Source organism: Pyxicephalus adspersus, chromosome W (assembly GCF_032062135.1).
Source record: "Pyxicephalus adspersus chromosome W, UCB_Pads_2.0, whole genome shotgun sequence".
Classification (NCBI taxonomy): Eukaryota; Metazoa; Chordata; class Amphibia; order Anura; family Pyxicephalidae; genus Pyxicephalus; species Pyxicephalus adspersus.
The window spans coordinates 3,330,197-3,348,479 of NC_092870.1; the positions used below are offsets into that span (position 1 = coordinate 3,330,197).

General features: G+C 43.5%; 1 protein-coding gene across 2 annotated transcripts in view; it reads left to right on the forward strand.

The window, feature by feature from the left end:
- Nucleotides 1-7,856: 7,856 nt before the first annotated feature.
- The window catches only part of LOC140342917 (neuroligin-3-like), an 89,937-nt gene continuing 79,510 nt past the window's right edge, over nt 7,857-18,283 (forward strand). The window contains exon 1 of one of the 2 annotated variants that reach the window (XM_072429298.1): nt 7,857-7,991. The gene's annotated coding sequence lies outside the window, so the exon portion shown is untranslated. The remainder of the gene's footprint in view (nt 7,992-18,283) is intronic. The other variant, XM_072429299.1, reaches the window with a different exon arrangement.

The window sequence follows — 18,283 nt, forward strand, 5'->3', positions numbered from 1 at the left end:
ATGCAGCTAAATAAATTAAATAGGGGTGCGTACATTAAATAGCAATGCATTCTTTTGACAGCAGAGACTGTTGCTAGTGGGTTGAGTTCACCCTTTCTCAATGTCCCAATGTTTATACTGCCTTCTGGGCGCTGTCCATCACGCATAAATCCTATTTGCTTGCTGTCACTTTGCCTGCCTTTTTCTGGAAAACCACAATGTCTTTTAGAACTTTTGTATTTGTCCCTTGTTGCCACTGTTCTCCTACACATACCTGGCACATTTAGTGGTTCTAACATGTATAGGGGCTTTAATGTTTAAAGTTGGCCCATTGACTTTAATGGGATTCGCGAAATCGGTTCGCAGAAATTTTGCGGACCCATCGGAAGTTCGAGGAAATTTTCGCAAGACTGTCAGAAGCCTTCTCGCTCATCCCTAGTTTCCAACTCAGAGGAATAATACTGTGTAGAACAACGGTACTCCAAAACTGAATAAAAATTTTTTTATTTATAGAGGTATTAACAGATAAGAGTTTTATCCTTCTAGGAAGGTAGAATCATCAGATCTAATAGTATAATGGATTTAGGTAAGTGACTAAAAGAGTATTGTTTAGATGCCTACCAAAGAGATGTGCCTTATTAAGATCCCAAGTTGTTCTGCAAGAAGCTATATACGTATGGTATGTCAGCCGGGTAGCCTACAAGCAACAAGATGCCGCTAGAAGACTGTGTGCATGTTCTAGTCCACCTAATATAGGCATAACTTCTGAATACACGATGGTCACGTGGCACGCATGCTCCACAAGACTCATCAAGGAGGGGGTTCCCCGTGACATCACAGGAACTCCTGTTCTGTCACCGAGATGGTGTGTACAATGACATCATCGTCAGGAAAGTTTCACAGCTGTGTTTGTGTACAAATGCTGCATGTCATGTTCTGCAGTCTTACATCTCTCCATATCTCCTAAACAGTATGTTCTACCGACCTGAACTTTTCAGGGTACACAGGGGACCCTCAAAGCTAGCAGTACCCCAAATTTCATCTCTCACTTTTAACAACTTTTAAAATATTGTGGTCATAATTTTAACAACTAGTGAAAAGTAAACACCAGGGTTGCTGTTTTAAGTGTGTCTGGAACCCCGAAATTAAACATACAAATTATGGACCCCCGGGGCAACTTACATAGCAAGGAGGTGCAAACCCCCAAATTTATACCTACCTGTCACAAAACTAGAACTGTCATACTACACTACCCTGTCCCGTTCCCTATTTTGAACCCTAATTTCTCTGGAACGGGGAGATGTACAAAACCAAAAATGTAGGTGAAAGTGGAGGACATCTGTGACTAACACTCCCTAAAATGTCATCGTTAGGCCATCGTCAGAACACAAAGCTCTTTGCCCATCAAAAAAATCTACCCTGTTACACATTGCTAGAGGCATCTAGAACCTAAACAACAATTTCTCAGGAACGAGGGGGTAGAGGTGAACAAAATTAGAGGTGCAAGTGGGGCACACGTGTGACTAACAACCCCTTAAATTTCATCATTTGGCCATCGTCAGAACATAAAGAACTTTGCCCATCAAATAATCCTTTACATACAAATAGACAGCTTCAGGTTCTTGGGCATACCTAACTTGAGGAAGCTGAGTGATTTTTGATTTGCATATTGACAATAACATAGGAGTACATTGTGAACAGCAGCATGCAAAGATACACTGCTTAATTCCTAATCCAATGTTGGGAAACAGATTCCATAACCAATCAAGCAACCCTAGATCACTATTTTGTTTGTTATAGTTGTGGGTATAAGGGTGCATACAGGGGTGGAATAGAGAATGTGGTTTGGGTACCAGTTTTCTCTTCATAGGGGTTGTAATCTTTCCAATACATTTTCAAAGTATACCAGACTTCTCCGCAAGCCTTCATGTATTGCCGGTCCCACTCGGGAACTTGTGAATCTAATGTATATCCCTATCCGTCTGAATCCGTCTATCCGTCTATTACTGAAACACATTCCAAAGATACAACTAATACGGAATTTAGAGAATGATCCTTCCAGTGGGAAGGGGACAGGGCATTTCAAAGTTTCAGTGCCATTTTTCAAATACAATGTAATAGTCGGTGTAATAGTCTCCTGCTCTGCAGTTAACAAAATCAACGGGAGTTTACCCTGCAATATTATAAGGAATATTCTCATCACTGGGTGACATGGCTGTGAGTTTTAGTGTCTGTCTGATTTTATTGCGTTTCTTGTTTTTTTATGTGGATCTAGGAGTTGTTTCTCCATTGTGGAATTCCCCTTTCCTTGGGAATTCCCTATAGTTGCAGTATAAATTACAATATAAAATTCAGACAGTTGTACACAGTGATTGTTAGTTCAGTTGTCAGCTGCAGTGCTTGCTGACGTCCTGTTCCCAGGACCGCTTACCAAAACGCAGCTTAGGTCATGTTACTGCTTGCCCGAGGCAACCACAGCAGTGAGGATTGACCCAACCTTACCTTGGCAACCAGATTAGTACTAAGCTCATCTTATATACAATATTCCTTACACTTCTAAATTATTGACACCAAAATTCTATGAATGATATAAAACAGAGGCCACCAGTGTGCACAAATTCAATAAAAGATTTCCCAAATCTTTTCCTAACTAAGGACCCAGTCCTTCTGAGAGAGCATGCACTGCCACAGTGCGCTGGGTTTGTGAGATATCTATAGGGACACAGGGGAGGCCAGAGGTATAAAAAAAATGTTCAAATGTTCTATTTACCCGATCTTGGTCCTTTTAAGGTAGGTAGATATCCCACTTCTGACACCAAATTGTTAAGGCAGTCTCCTACTGATCTCCGATCAGTTGTCCCTCTGTAAGCCGTGTACCGGGGGCTTTCTAGGATACAGCGAAGTCACAAACAAGGAAAAGCAGCCCACTGACACCAATTTATATAAAACAGGAAGTACTTTACTGCATACTATCACAATAAACAAAATTCCAAACAATAACCCAAAGAAACAGCGACATCTTGTGGTTGAAATGCAAAACGTCAGTAGTCTTATATTTAATTACAACCATTGAACAGTGAATGCTATCTTCTCAATCTCACACCTCTCTCTGATGGCTTCTGTTTACAGCGACGCTGGGAGAGAGAGTAACACACACAACTCAAGCATGTAGTTAAATCACTCTCAAAACTTTATTGTTTGCACACAGCTTATATACCAGTTCAAAGGCATGATCAGTGCATGATCGCGCAACTCGCGGACATGACAAATGTCCTTGTGGTTCTCTTAGAACAGGATATTCATGTCAGGAGAACAGATACTTGATGCCTTTTGCAATGCTTAACATGGTAGATTTTTTTAATGGGGGGAGTTCTTTATGTTCTGACAATGCTTACTGATGAAATTTTAGGAGGTGTTAGTTACAGGTGTCCCCCACTTGTACCTCAAATTTTGTTCACCTGTATCCTCCCGTTCCAGAATATTTGGGATTCAGGTGCTAGAAGCCTCCATCAATGCGTAACATGGTAGATTATTTTGATGGGCAAAATTCATTATGTTCCACATCAATGAGAAAAGATCCGTGATTGTAATTAGATTTTTATGTTTGAGACCCTGTATCTGGCAACTTGTTATGTTCAGGGGGCTGAAATTAAGTTTAGTATTAACCCCTCGGGGTCCCCTGTGTACCCTGAAAATTTTACATTTGTATAACATTCGGTATGGGGGATATGAAGGTTTATACATTGGGGGTAATGGCAGCAGCATGGAAACAGATACAGCTCCCATTCTGCTGGTGTACGAGCGGCAGGGCTATCTCACAGTACAAGGTGGGCGGGGCACAGATGATCTCCAAGTTCTATAGGACACGCCCACTCTCGGGGAGCACACACTGGAAAAGAATCCTAATGAAAAAGATCCGGTGTCCTAACAAAAAAAACTACCCGTGAAAAATAACTGCCAGGGGGCGGATACCAGTGGGTGTGTACAATGACCTAATCGCCAGTAGTTTCACTTTCACTTTGCGTATGAATACAACATGTCATCTACTGCAGCCTTACATCTCTCCCAGTACAAACCCTCATATCTCCTGATCAGTATGTCCTACCGACCTGAAATTCAGGGTACACAGGGGGCCCTCATAGCTAGCAGTACAAAATTTCATCTCCACACCTTTAATAAATTACAAAATATGGGGATCATAATTATACAAAGTAGTGAAAATTGAACATCAGGGTTGCTGTTTAAAAAGTTAGTGTGTCTAGAAGCCCAAAATAAACAAAAAAATTAGGGACCCCCGGGGCCACTTACATAGCAAGGAGGTCCGACCCCCAAATTTGTACAGACCTGTCACAAAACTAGAAAATGTTCATAATACAGTACACTGTCCCCTTCCCTACTTTCAACCCCAATTTCCCAAGAACAGTGCGGTGCAGGTGAACAATATCATAGATGCAGGTGGGGGACACCTGTGGCTAACACCCCCTAAAGTTTCATCAATAGGCCATTGCCAGAACAGGTGGAACTCCACCTATAAAAAAAAAAAACTACCATGTTACACATTGCTGGAGGCTTCCAGCAGCTGAACCCTAATTTTCCAGGAACAGTGCGGTGCAGGTGAACAAAATTAGACGTGCAGGTGTTGGACACTTGTGGCTAATACCCCCTAAAATTTCATCAATGAGCCATCGCCAGAACAGGTGGAACTCCGCCCATAAAAAACTACCCTGTTACGCATTGCTGGAGGCTTCCATCACCTGAACCCCAATTTTCCATGAACGGTGTGGTGCAGGTGAACAAATTCATAGCTGCAAGTGTGGGACACCTGTGGCTAACACCCCCTAAAATTTAATCAATAGGCCATCGCCAGAACAGGTGGAACTCCGCCCATAAAAAAACTACCATGTTACTAATTGCTAGAGGCTTCCATCACCTAAAGCCCAATTTCCCAGGAACGGTGCAATGCAGGTGAACAAAATTAAAGGTGCAAGTGTTGGACACCTGTGGCTAACACCCCCTAAAATTTAATCAATTAGCCATCGCCAGAACAGGTGGAACTCCTCCCATAAAAAAACTACCATGTTACACATTGCTGTAGGCTTCCATCACCTGAACCCCAATTTTCCATGAACGATGCGGTGCAGGTGAACAAATTCATAGCTGCAAGTGTGGGACACCTGTGGCTTACACCCCCTAAAATTTCATCAATAAGCCATCGCCAGAACAGGTGGAACTCCGCCCATAAAAAAACTACCATGTTATACATTGCTGGAGGCTTCCAGCACCTGAACCCCAATTTTCCATGAACGGTGCGGTGCAGATGAACAAATTCATAGGTGCAAGTGTGGGACACCTGTGGCAAACACCCCCTAAAATTTCATCAATAGGCCAGTGCCAGAACAGGTGAAACTCCGCCCATTAAAAAAAAATACCCTGTTACACATTGCTGTAGGCTTCCATCACCTAAAGCCCAATTTCCCAGGAACGGTGCAATACAGGTGAAGAAAATTAAAGGTGCAAGTGTGGGACACCTGTGGCTTACACCCCCTAAAATTTCATCAATAAGCCTTTGCCAGAACAGGTGGAACTCCGCCCATAAAAAAACTACCATGTTATACAATGCTGGAGGCTTCCAGCACCTGAACCCCAATTTTCCATGAACGGTGTGGTGCAGGTGAACAAATTTATAGCTGCAAGTGGGGTACACACCTGTGGCTAACACCTCCTAAAGTTTCATCTATAGGCCATCGCCAGAACAGGTGGAACTCCACCGATAAAAAAAACTACCATGTTACACATTGCTGGAGGCTTCCAGCAGCTGAACCCCAATTTTCCCTGAACAGTGCTGTGCAGGTGAACAAAACCAGAGGTGCAAGTGTGGGACATCTGTGGCTAACACCCCCTAAAATTTCATCAATAGGCCATCGCCAGAACAGGTGGAACTCCATCCATAAAAAAACTACCATGTTGCACATTGCTGCAGGCTTCCAGCACCTGAACCCCAATTTCCCTGGAACGATGCGGTGCAGGTGAACAAAACTAGAGGTGCAAGTGGGATACACCTGTGGCTAACACCTCCTATAATTTCATCAATAGGCCATCGCCAGAACAGATGGAACTCCGATCCATAAAAAAACTACCTTTTTGCACATTGCTGGAAGCTTCCACCACCTGAACCCCAATTTTCCATGAAAGGTGCAGTGCAGGTGAACAATGTCAGAGGTGCAAGTGTGGGACACCTGTGGCTAACACCCCCCCTAAAATTTCATCGCCAGAATAGGTGGAATTCCACCCATAAAAACAACTACCATGTTAAACATTGATGGAGACTTCCAGCATCTGAACCCCAATTTCCCTGGGACGGTGTGGTGCAGGTGAACAAAACTAGAGGTGCAAGTGTGGGACACCTGTGGCCAACACCCCCTAAATTCATCAATAGGCCATCGCCAGAACAGGTGGAATTTCGCCCCCCCAAAAAAACTACCATGTTACACATTGCTGGGGGCTTCCAGTACCCGAAGCCCAATTTTCCATGAACGGTGCGGTGCAGGTGAACAAATTCATAGGTGCAAGTGGGGGACACTTGTGGCTAACACCCCCCAAATTTTATTAATTAGCCATCGCCAGAACAGATGGAACTACCCATAAAAAAAAAACTACCATGTTACACATTGCTGCAGGCTTTTAGCACCTGAACCCCAATTTCTCTGGAACGGTGCGGTGCAGGTGAACAAAACTAGAAGTGCAAGTGTGGGACACCTGTGGCGAACACCCCACAACATTTCATCAATAGGTCATCGCCAGAACTGGTCGAACTAAGTCCATAAATAAAAACTACCCTGTTACACATTGCTGGAGGCTTTCATCACCTGAAGCCCAATTTCCCAGGAACAGTGCGGTGCAGGTGAACAAAATTAGAGGTGCAAGTGGGGGACACCTGTGGCTAACACCCCCTAAAATTTCATCAATAGGCCATCGCCATAAAAGGTGGAACTCCTCCCAAAGAAAATGATGACATTTTAGGGGGTATCTACTGGTGTCCCCCACTTGCACCTCTAATTTTGTTCACCTGCACCGCACTGTTCCTGGGAAATTGGGGTTCAGGTGCTGGAAGCCCCCAGCAATATGTTACAGGGTAATTTTTATTCATGGGCCGAGTTCCACCTGTTCTGGCGATGACCTATTGATGACATTTTAGGGGGTGTTAGCCACAAGTATCCCCCACTTGCACCTATTAATTTGTTCTTTCACCGCACCATTCCTGAGAAATTGGGGTTGAGTAGGGAAGGGGACAGTGTACTGTATTATGAGCATTTTCTAGTTTTGTGACAGGTCTGTATAAATTTGGGGGTCGCACCTCCTTGCTATGTAAGTGGCCCCGGGGGTCCCTAATTTTTTTGTTTATTTTGGGCTTCTAGACACACTAACTTTTTAAACAGCAACCCTGATGTTCAATTTTTACTACTTTGTATAATTATGACCCCCATATTTTGTAATTTATTAAAGGTGTGGAGATGAAATTTTGTACTGCTAGCTATAAGGGGCCCCTATGTACCCTGAACATTTCAGGTCGGTAGGACATACTGATCAGGAGATATTGGGGTTTGTACTGGGAGAGATGTAAGGCTGCAGTGGATGACATGCTGCATTTATACGCAAAGTGAAAGTGAAACTATCCTGAAGATTAGGTCATTGTACACACCCACTGGTACTAGCCCCCTGGCAGTTATTTTTCACGGGTAGTTTTTTTTGTTAGGACACCTGGATGTGCGCAGACACAGCTGATTGTGACGTCATTGTACACGCCCAATGAGCTGGTAGTACGCATTCCTAAAGTAGGATTATCTCATAGGAGATAGAATTATTTCATAGAACACCCCTTCTTCTCTGTTGTTGGGCGCAGGCGTAGTGCGCCGGGGTTTGGCCCATGTAATTCTGTGCACGCTCCCGGGACTGATGCTGCTGCTGCGGGCGGCGGGGAACTAGCAGAGCCAGAGAGGCCGAAACGCACCTGGGTGAGATCTCTGATACACTTTATGTATTTTGGGAGGGACGGGGGTATCGGCTTCATCCTGGATTGTCCTCATCCTCCATCCCTGCCTGGACCACCAGACAGTGTATGGAGGATGAGGAGGATACCACCCAGAGGATGGGATGACATTACCAGAGATACCACGGCTGAGAACATCTCCCCTGACACCCCTATGATGGAGATATGAAGAGAGAGAGGAAAATCGGCCTGGGCACAACCGGACCGGACATATGTGGACGTGTGTTTCATTTGTATACTGTGTGTCACCTTATCAGTGTTTTTCTGTGTGTGAACATCCGTGTACTGTGTGTTCTACATGTGTCATACTGTTGGTGTGTATCCATGTATCTGTGTGTACATTTGTCCACTGTGTGTGTTCTCTTTCTATAACTTCCCATCCGTGTGTTCCCATGTATGGTGTCCTGTGTGTTTTCCTGATATGTTCCAGCTCCCTCCTCCACCACCCCATAACTCATCACACAGCTCGCATACATGTACACGCCATACACACCACACTCCTCCATATTCTACACATGTACATTCACACCACATACATACACATTTGCCTACAGACTTGGTCATCCTCCATTTTCCAATACCCCTCAAGGGCCAGGCCCTCCATGTGTCATCTGATATTGGGGTGCTCCACAGATGATAGGTACATTGTGTGTACAATGTTGTCACATGTGTTCTCTCTGTCACACAGATGTTATTGCGTGAATCTTTCTCACTCACTCTGCAATTAATTGTTGTAGATCTTATGAGCATTGTTGGTTAGTTTGGTGTGTTGATGTCATTCTATTGGAGTGACCCCTGTCATACAGAATGTTTTACAAGGTTTGTGTGACTCTGGGCCTGGCCCTTGGTAGTAAGGAGAACATGTCCGTGTATCAGTCTGTATGAATCAATCCCTGACATGGAGATGGTGGGATGATGTGACCTCTGGGGGCAGTAAAACAGTCCTGGTGGTGTCACATGACACTCGCCATGTACACAATGTATCCAATCACTGGTTGATATTTCTAACTCCCTCCCATAATTACCTTTAGTAACCTATCGCAATCCATCCTTGACATAGAGGCCTCTGATCGGCTCCATTTCGTGAATATAGATGTGGAGGTGCCGTAAAGCTGCTATGTGCAGAAGAGATTGCATGCATACGTTTGGCTGTCCTGCACTGTCTGTGTGGAGGTGGCTATCTTTGTAGGGGTCCTCTGATGTTTTCTGATTACTAGTGTGGTAATGATGGAGGAGGAGGAAACTCCTATTACAGAATGGATGAACCAGAAGCAGGGAGATCCTTACACTGCAGGTTCTCAAGTACAGCTTCCCCTCTAGCAATAAGAACAGTGCGCAATACAGCAGTAACACCACCAAATGTCCTGAAAGGACAGGGGTGCCAGGGCACAGTAAGTCTTCCCATATACACCTCTGTGGATACACCTACAGTATGTGGATACAGAACAAGAGTGCCTATGCACAGGAAGTCACCTGATATACAGCTATGAGGGTACAGAACAGGAGTGCCTATGCACAGGAAGTCACCTGATATACAGCTATGAGGGTACAGAACAGGAGTGCCTAGGCACAGGAAGTCACCTAATATACAGCTATTGGGACATGGGACACGTCACCACAGTCATCTCACTGACATCTGTGGGTCACTATCTGCAGTATTCTTGTTGGCAGCCATGCTAATAATTAAATTGTTTGCCACAGTTTTGGAACCCAAACTGGCATCACATGGTGTACTCACTCTATATAAATATATATATTTTTTTTTTTATCACGGTATAAGCTTGTTTTAGATTTAAGCACCACCGGACCTTTGAAATCTAACCAGTAAAATTTTGTTTTATAAACGGTTCCAATCCTTTCCAACGTACAGCCTGTAGACACATTGGTGGCCACCAATCTCGTCCGGCTCTTCCAGGTGCCGGCACTGTACTCTTTGATGTCTCCTCATCATGTTGTATGATTATTAAAACAATCAAAGCACAAATTACAGTAAAAAAAAACACACAACGTGTAGAGATGCTGTGGTGATTTGATTCTGCATTGAGCGAATTTAATAAAACAATACAATTATTGTGTAACAATTTCCAATGTTCTAAAAGAGCCAAAAATCCATAATTTCTGCTTTTGATTGGAATTCCAAGGCTGTGAAGGCCTTCAGGTGGTTGGCAGCTGCTCCTCTTTTCCGGCTTTGTGGTGTGTTGGGATTTTCAGTAGATTTCTTATTTTTCTCTTCTGGTGATCAGCTGGTCGGAAGCCAAAATCTGAAGTTATAGCTGGTACAACAGAACAGCAGGCAGTGCCAGACCACCTGGTAGACCACTGGGACCTCACCGGGAAGGGAAATGTCTGTGGGAATTGAGTGGTTAAAGATCACATCAGGCCATTTAAAAAAAAAATATAGAGTAGCAAAGGGTTAAAGCGTATTTTAGGTTTTGTCGCTGCTCAGGATATTTACTACCACTTCCTGTCCTTAAGATGCAACAGGATATCAGAAATCTCTTCAAAGTCCATCTATGGAGAATTTCAGCTATGGAGAGAGAAGTGTAGCCAGTAATGTAGGGGGCTGACACCGGACTATGTGTGCCCTCTGGTGTACGCGTGTCAGATTTACTTACTTCAACACATGCTCCTATAAATAACAAATGGTGTATTGGGTATGGGACGGTATTCCATCCCCAAGGAGCCGCTGACCATGCCTAGGTGATGAGGGTGACACTGAGGCTGCAGGTCCATAAGACCGAGCATGTAGAGACCTAGACTGCAATTGTCATCCTTCCCTGAAAACAAAAAGAAATAATATGGCTGAAGTTGGGTTTAGAATGAAGTCCCCTTCATCCTATCTACCCCCAAAAATTGAGCTTATTTTGATAAAGGGAACCTTGTAATATTTGTGTGATTTCAGTGTCTCAGGCTATTTCAGTGAATCGGTGTCCAGGTCTTACTGCATTTTGTGGCCAATACACAGTTTCATACAAACCCATTCAGCCTTTAGAGCCATATGGGCCATTGTTTGCTGTCCAGGATCCTGGCAGCAGCTGATATTCGCATCTCAACCAAAGCTTCAGGTGTTCGGCAAGTACACTGGACAGGAATCATTGTTTGTGCTGCTTCTCTTATTACCAGTGGGTGGGTTTCATCGTACAAAAAGCCACCGCTGTTGTATCTTTTAACTTTTAACCAATTAGACAGCTTTCTGATACAGTGATTTCTCTTATTTACCCCTGTAAGTCTTTCACATGGATATGTCCGAGTGTGGACTGGACTATCATGTGGTCTGTCTGTTAGCTTTCCATATGTCTGGTGTTTGATGGAGGATTTGTTCATGTTTTAAAACCTCAAGAAAATGTTTTATTGCCACTAAGTGCATCAGGATTTTTTTAAAGTGGACAATGAGCTTCTATATCTTACAGGGTTATGAACCCCAAATGTGGCCAATATGTTGTTGACACGTTATCATTCCTCCACCCATATGGCAGAAACTACGTAGTTGTCCCCAGTGAAGGGTCCTGTTAATCCTCCATCATACAGAGACATTGCAAACAATTGTGCTCTTCCAGCCTTGTGGTCACAGTTTGGTGAAGACCCTTTTCTGTTCCCCAGTGACTCTGTCCCGGAGTATAAAGCCATCTGCATAAAGACATGGGGTCACCAGTTCAGTGTGGAGGAACTCTATCCTGCACAGAGCCCTGACCTCAACCCTACTGAACACCTATGGGATGAATTGGAATGGTAAGCCAGGTCTTCCCATCCAACATTAGTACCTGACCTCACCAATAGGGGCAAATTCCTACACACACAATTCAAAATCATATGGACATCCATCTCCAAATTATTAGCTATATTTGATTTGTGATGTCCAGCATGCTCATATAGATGTGATGGTCCACATACACACACACAAACCTGGCCGTATGCTGTATATGTTCTTAGATAATCTGGATAGAGTATTATTTTTCAATGTAGGTATGACCAAGCCTCTCTGGGGACCTCCATTGTTAACACCATTAAAAAATCTAAAATTAAAAGTTTTTTTAAAACATTCTTTATTTAAAAATTTTGGGAGTGGGGGTACAGAAAATAAAGGTAAGGGGAACATGAAAACATATACAACAATATAAAAATAGCATAAATGTGCTTTGGATTAGCATTAGCACTTTGCATCAGTCATTAGAATACGCCAAACCAATTATTATAATCCTATCATGAAAGTCCAAGACTAAACTTGGGGAGGGGAATAAATCAGTTAAAGGGGGAAATGGGGCGGGGGTCTGACAACTGAAGTTTTATATGCCTTCTTATGCTGTAAGAGAAAAAAGGCCAGGTCATATGGGATTTCCTGGTCTGACATTTCTTGAGCTATGGACCGGACAGTGACCCAGAAAGGTCTCGGGAGGGGGGAACTCCAGAAAACATGGAGGAGCGAACCTTTCCCTGTTTGACACCTCCAGCAGTAGTCTGATACATCAGGAAAAATAAGATGTAACTTCTCCGGAGTACGGTACCATCGTGAGACTACCTTGTAGCAAATTTCCTGATATTTTCTAGCAATTGACACCTTATGAGTCCAATATAAGATACGTTTTTTTTGTTCCAAGCAGAGCGATAGGTCCAGATCTATCTCCCAGGACCTGAGAAATCTAGGCATACGATCAGAGAGTGAGGTCTGTAGGAGCTTGTAGACAGCAGATAAAGCATGTCTGACGCCTCCTTCCCCTATGCACAATTGCTCAAAGGGTGTAAGAGGTCTACAGTAAAGTAGGGCCGGTCGGAGGGTAGATATTAAATGGGAAATTTGCAAAGTTTTTCAAAAGTCCAGTTGGAACTCTCCAGAATCCTCTTTCAATTCATCTGGACCAATCCATCGGCCTGATCTGATAAAATGTAGAGCCCTACATACTCCGGAGAAAGGCAATTCTCTGAACCTCCCATCCTCCATTCCAGGAGGAAAGGACGGATTGCCCAGTATAGGAGACTGAGGTGATGAAGAGGGCAAGAGGTGTAGTGTGTGAAAGTTCCGTACAGCCAATTCCCATGTGTATCCCAACGTGGAGTGAGATTTAGGCTCTGGAAAAGTCGATGTCGGCAACCATGGGAGAAGGTGTACAGGAGTTGGGCAAAAAGTTTGTTCCAGCGAGATCCGTTGTTTAGAACCCCCATTTCGACACCAGTCCAATACATGTGTCAAGTGGGCCGCTAAATTTATGTGATTATGTAATTAAACAGGTTTGGAATCGCAAGACCTCCTTCTGATTTGGTTTTCATAAGCAGGGATCTGCAGAGTTTTGGGGCTTTATTTCTCCAAATATAGCGGAAAAGTAGTCTTGTGCAGTTAGAGATTGACAGTGTGTCTGAAAGTAATCCATTTACTCTAACTCTAACTGTGGGTTTGGAGTAAATGGCCTGTATCCAAGAAAGCATACGTGGGCCAAGACCTATGTGTAGAAGGGTACTATCCATGTAAAGCCAGTCAACCATGTCGAATGCTTTTTCAGCATCTGTGGACAACAACATGAGAGGTATGTTTTTGGATGTAGCATGATACATCCAGTTCAGTACTCTGGTTGTGTTATCTCTGGCCTCCCTACCAGGCATGAAACCAACTTGGTCGAAGTGTATAAGGTTGTGCATCACTTTAATCAGTCTAGAGGCGAGAATTTTGAGTTTGAGGTCCTGGTTAAGGAGGGAAATAGGGCGATAACTTGCGCATGAGGAGGGGTCTTTGCCTTCTTTAGGTATCACAGTGATGGTGGCCCGTAGGGAGTCCAGAGAGAACTGACCTCAGTGAGATGGTTATATGCGGTGAGGAAATGAGCCGCTAAGGTGTCCTGAAAAGTTTTGTATTAAGCAAGAGGTAGGCTATCCGGCCCGGGAGTTTTACCGGTGGGGGTGTCTCTTATGGCCATTCTAAGTTCCTCTGCTGAAATAGGCTCCTCTAGCATCTTCCTCTTAGAAGCCGAGAGGGAAGGCAGTTTGGACTCTAAAAGATATTTCTGGATCGCTTGCACCCTATCCCCTTTCCTGGAGAGGGAAGATGGTCCTGAAATGTTATATAGTGTCGAGTAGTATTGGCGAAAGGATTCCGCTATGTCTTTGGTGTGGTAGATTTTACTTCCACAGTTGTCCGTGAGAAACGGGATAAACGATCAGGTTTTTTGGACACGAAGAGCATTGGCTAGTGACGCCCACTTTTGTTGCCGTAGCTAGAACAATTTCCTGCATTTAGTAAGTGCAAACTTAGCATTGAAAATTTCTCACGGAGAACCCTGAGTTCTTTGCCTACTGTATTATCAGTAGGCAAGCTGCCAGAACAGCTTCGTCTTGAAGGAGGGATTCATTTAGGCTCCAGTTCCAGGATTTGGGGCATGTATAAGAGATCTCCAAGGACATGAACACCGGTGCATGATCCGATAAAGTTACTGAGCTAATGGAACAGGACAGTATCCTGTGTAACTCAGATTGTAGGAGCCAAAAATGATCAATCCTCGAATAAGAACTATGAGGGGCGGAAAAGAATGTGTAATCTCTGTCTTGGGGAATCCGCCACACATCAAGGAGCCTATGTTGATATAGAGCCTTCAGCATTTGACTGTTGCCCCGAGGTGGAGGGTGGGTATGACCGCCGCGGTAAGTGTCAAGGGTCCAATCTGGTGTAAAATTAAAATCTCCGCCTAGGATCAAGATACCCTCTTGAAACCTCTCTAGGCTCTCGAGAGTCTTGTTCAGATATGAGGCCTGTCCGGTGTTAGGAAGCTATATAGAAGCCAATGTAACTTTAGAACCTTTTAAAAGGCCTTTAACGAATAGGGACCTTCCATCTTGAGAACTCAGTTGGTCTTTGAGATGCCACGTAACAGAGGAGGCTAACAAAATGCTAACGCCTTTAGACTTAGACGAGTCAGACCAGCTATGATTCACAATAGGGTACCTCTTGTTTCTTATGCTCGGGACGTTATCACTACGAAAATGGGTTACCTGTAAGAAAGCTACTTGTAAGCCCGGCCTGTGTTATATGTAAATGTAAGCATTGGGTGAGAAAGCTAGTGCTAGCTGTACAGGGCAGAATACACACATAAGTCAGGTCCTATAAAACAGTTTGTTTACCTAAAATAGAAACAAAACAACTGAAATTTCAAAAAAAAAAAGCCACTAAATATGGAGATAACTATAGAAATACCTCACCGTCAGAAACCGTCTATCATTCTTTGTAACCGATCAGAAGCTGCCGGAGGAACCAAAGGTGTAGGAAGTGTGGGCCAATCTGGAAAGTTAACTTGGGGTAGTTGAAATGTTGTCAGGAAAGTTGCTAAGTCTCCCAGTTGACGGAAAGTGGCTGACTTGCTCCCTCTGTGTGCATAAAGTTGGAACGGGAAGCCCCATCTGTACTTGATATCATTATCTTTCAGCATAAGTGACAGTGGCTTCAACGCCCGGCAGAGCGCTAGAGTATTGCGAGAGAGGTCAGTCAAGAACATTAAGGAGCGGTTATTAAAGGTAAATTTTTCCTGTGATCTGGTTTCTTGCATGATGAGTTCTTTAGTGCGGTAGGAGTGAACTCGGCAGAGCACATCTCTGGGTCTATCAAGGTCTTGGTTTTTTGGGCCGAGGGTGCGGTGCATGCAATCTATTTCTATTACATTGTCCCTCGGCTTTTGAAGCAGCTCATTGAACAAAGAAGTTGCAGCTGAATGGAAGTCTTTGGGCTCAACCGATTCTGGGAGCCCTCGGATTCGTATCTTGCTGGTACAGTAGTTGTTGAAGCAAAACAGAATATTCAATGAGGGTGTGGGTGAGGTTTTGTACATGAGTACGATGATCCTGGGTTGTTCGTTCCACCTCCTCTATTCTAGAACCCAGGTCAGATTTGAGAATGGCTAGTTTAGAGCGGAAAGAGTTTTGGATGCGTAGGAGGTATGATTCAAAGTCCGCTTTAGTAGGTAGTGATCTTAGGTATGCGTCTCTGTCCCATGTTTCTGAGGAGTCCATGGAGGTTTGTGGAGGGCTTGGAGGATGTGGAGGGTCCCTGTCTTTTCCAAGTAGAGGGGGGAAGTTAGAAGATGAGTCTTCTAGTGAGAAGTCAGGAGGTTCTAAACCAGGCATTGCTGCTTAAGCGGTGCTGAACCTGGTAGCGTGGCCACTCCCACTGGGGCACTGGGGTTTTACCCACTGAGGTAAAACAAGCTAGTAAAATACTGACCACTGTGTTGTGTTAGAGCAAATCTCCTAATGTATGGCTCTCAATCAGGACACAATTAGTAAAAAGGAGAGAGAGTTCCAGCTGATGTGAGCAGATACTTTCGCTTGTAATAAAAGAATGTATGCCTCAGGTAGGTAGAGATACAATATGTGGAGGCAGGGTTTCAGGATGACAGGTGCTCAGGGATACAGAGATTTGTAAGTGGATAAATTCAAATGCTGTTGCATAAAATGGAGAATACTGACATGGGTGCAGTGATTACATACAGGCATCTGATAATTTAGGAAAAATCCCAATGTAAAGTGTGGCATACAAAAACATTGACCGTATGCAGTAAGGATAAGGATGAGCCCTTTTTAACCCCCTTAGCGTTCTAATTCTGTCAGTTTTTTGATGCAAAAAGTGATCCTATTTTTTTTGCATAGAAATTTCTATTTATATTGTGGGCCTGTAATTCTTAGGATTAACTCCCGGGTATATTAATTATATTTATTTATTATATTATAATTATAAATTATAATCCATAATTATAAATCATAATTATAAAAAATAATGAAATAATGAACCACAACAGTGTAATTTATCAAAAAAAAAATATTTTATCAAAAATTTCTCACTGAAATTTTCCAAACAAGGGTGCAATATTATTGATAAATATTAATATAAGTTAAATGCAGATTTTAGAAAAAAAAATATTTAAATTTTTAGTAGACATCCCAGGTGTGGTAGATTTTGAAGCAGGATACTGCACAGTCCAACATCACAGTCAGGACAGTAGAACCTGGTTTCTTTGCGTTTCTTCCTTCCTCTGTCATCGGTCTTTGAGCAGCAAACCACGCACATCCGTGTAGGTGCAGCCTTTTTCTGGGTTGGTGGGATGTATTCAGTGAAGTGACAACTGGTCAGGCGTTCTGGCTTGACAACGGTGGAAGCACGACGTCCAGGTCTATTCATATCCACTGATGGGGCTTGGTGGTTCTTGACTATGGATTCGGAAACTTGCAAAATGAAGTCTGAACGATTCACAGGCCTCTGACTATTTTTTTTTGTACAGAACGTAGGCATTCCATAGGCACTGCTCAACTAGATGCCTGAAAATCTTCTTGTAGTACTTCCATTGCTCCATTGCCATCGTTTCCTCATCGCTGGGTAGAATGTCATGGCTTGGTCAGCTCTGTCGACACCTCCCATGGTGTTGTAATCAATCACCACCTGTGGCTTCATCACTTCTTTCCCATGTTTTGTGTGTACCAGAACAGTGGAGGCATCATGAACAGTACTCATCAGGCACACATCTTTCTTGTCACGCCATCTCAGGGACATCATCTTTCCTTTCTGCCAGGCAACAATTTCTCCTGTCTTCAGCTTCCCTTTTGCAAACAGTGCTGGCAGGTTGCGCCGGTTAGCCCCTATACCAAGAGGACTAATTTATGGGTTATTTGACAGCCAGAGGTCACCCATCACTTACAGCTTTAAATCTCGGCTAACGATTGTGTGGTTCCTGTATTGTCATGTAATGACAATTGGTGTGCGGAGGGTGAGGAGCACCTTGCATAAAAAACATCATACAACCTGGTAGAGAGGACTGTGACTTGTGTGGTCATGAAAATGTAGCATGGTTTAGGGAATTTGAGACACCCCTTCTCATAGCTCTGTTGTAAATGTTGTATGGTGACTGGAACCCTTTCCTGGGTTGCTGGAATTGCTTTTGTGCTCTTCTGAAATGTGGTTACTACAAGAGCTGTGACAAAGTGATCACATGCAGTGATATTCTTAACTTTCTGCTACTTATCATATTTTGGTCAGGAAGAAGTAGCTCTGTAATCTGTTTTATATGCAACTTAGAATTTTGTGCAGTGAGTGGAGAAAGAGTAGGAATGAGGACCAAATGAAGGCAGAGATAGATTCCAAAAAGTTATAAATGGAAGATGATCTGATTACAGTCCAAAGGAAAACTTCACATTGGAAATATTGGAGCTGCTGTTGGTCCCCTGGATGTTGTGTTTGGTCTTCTGGCTTCAGTACTTTCCAAAGCACTTACCTAGACGTAGGTAGGTTGGGAG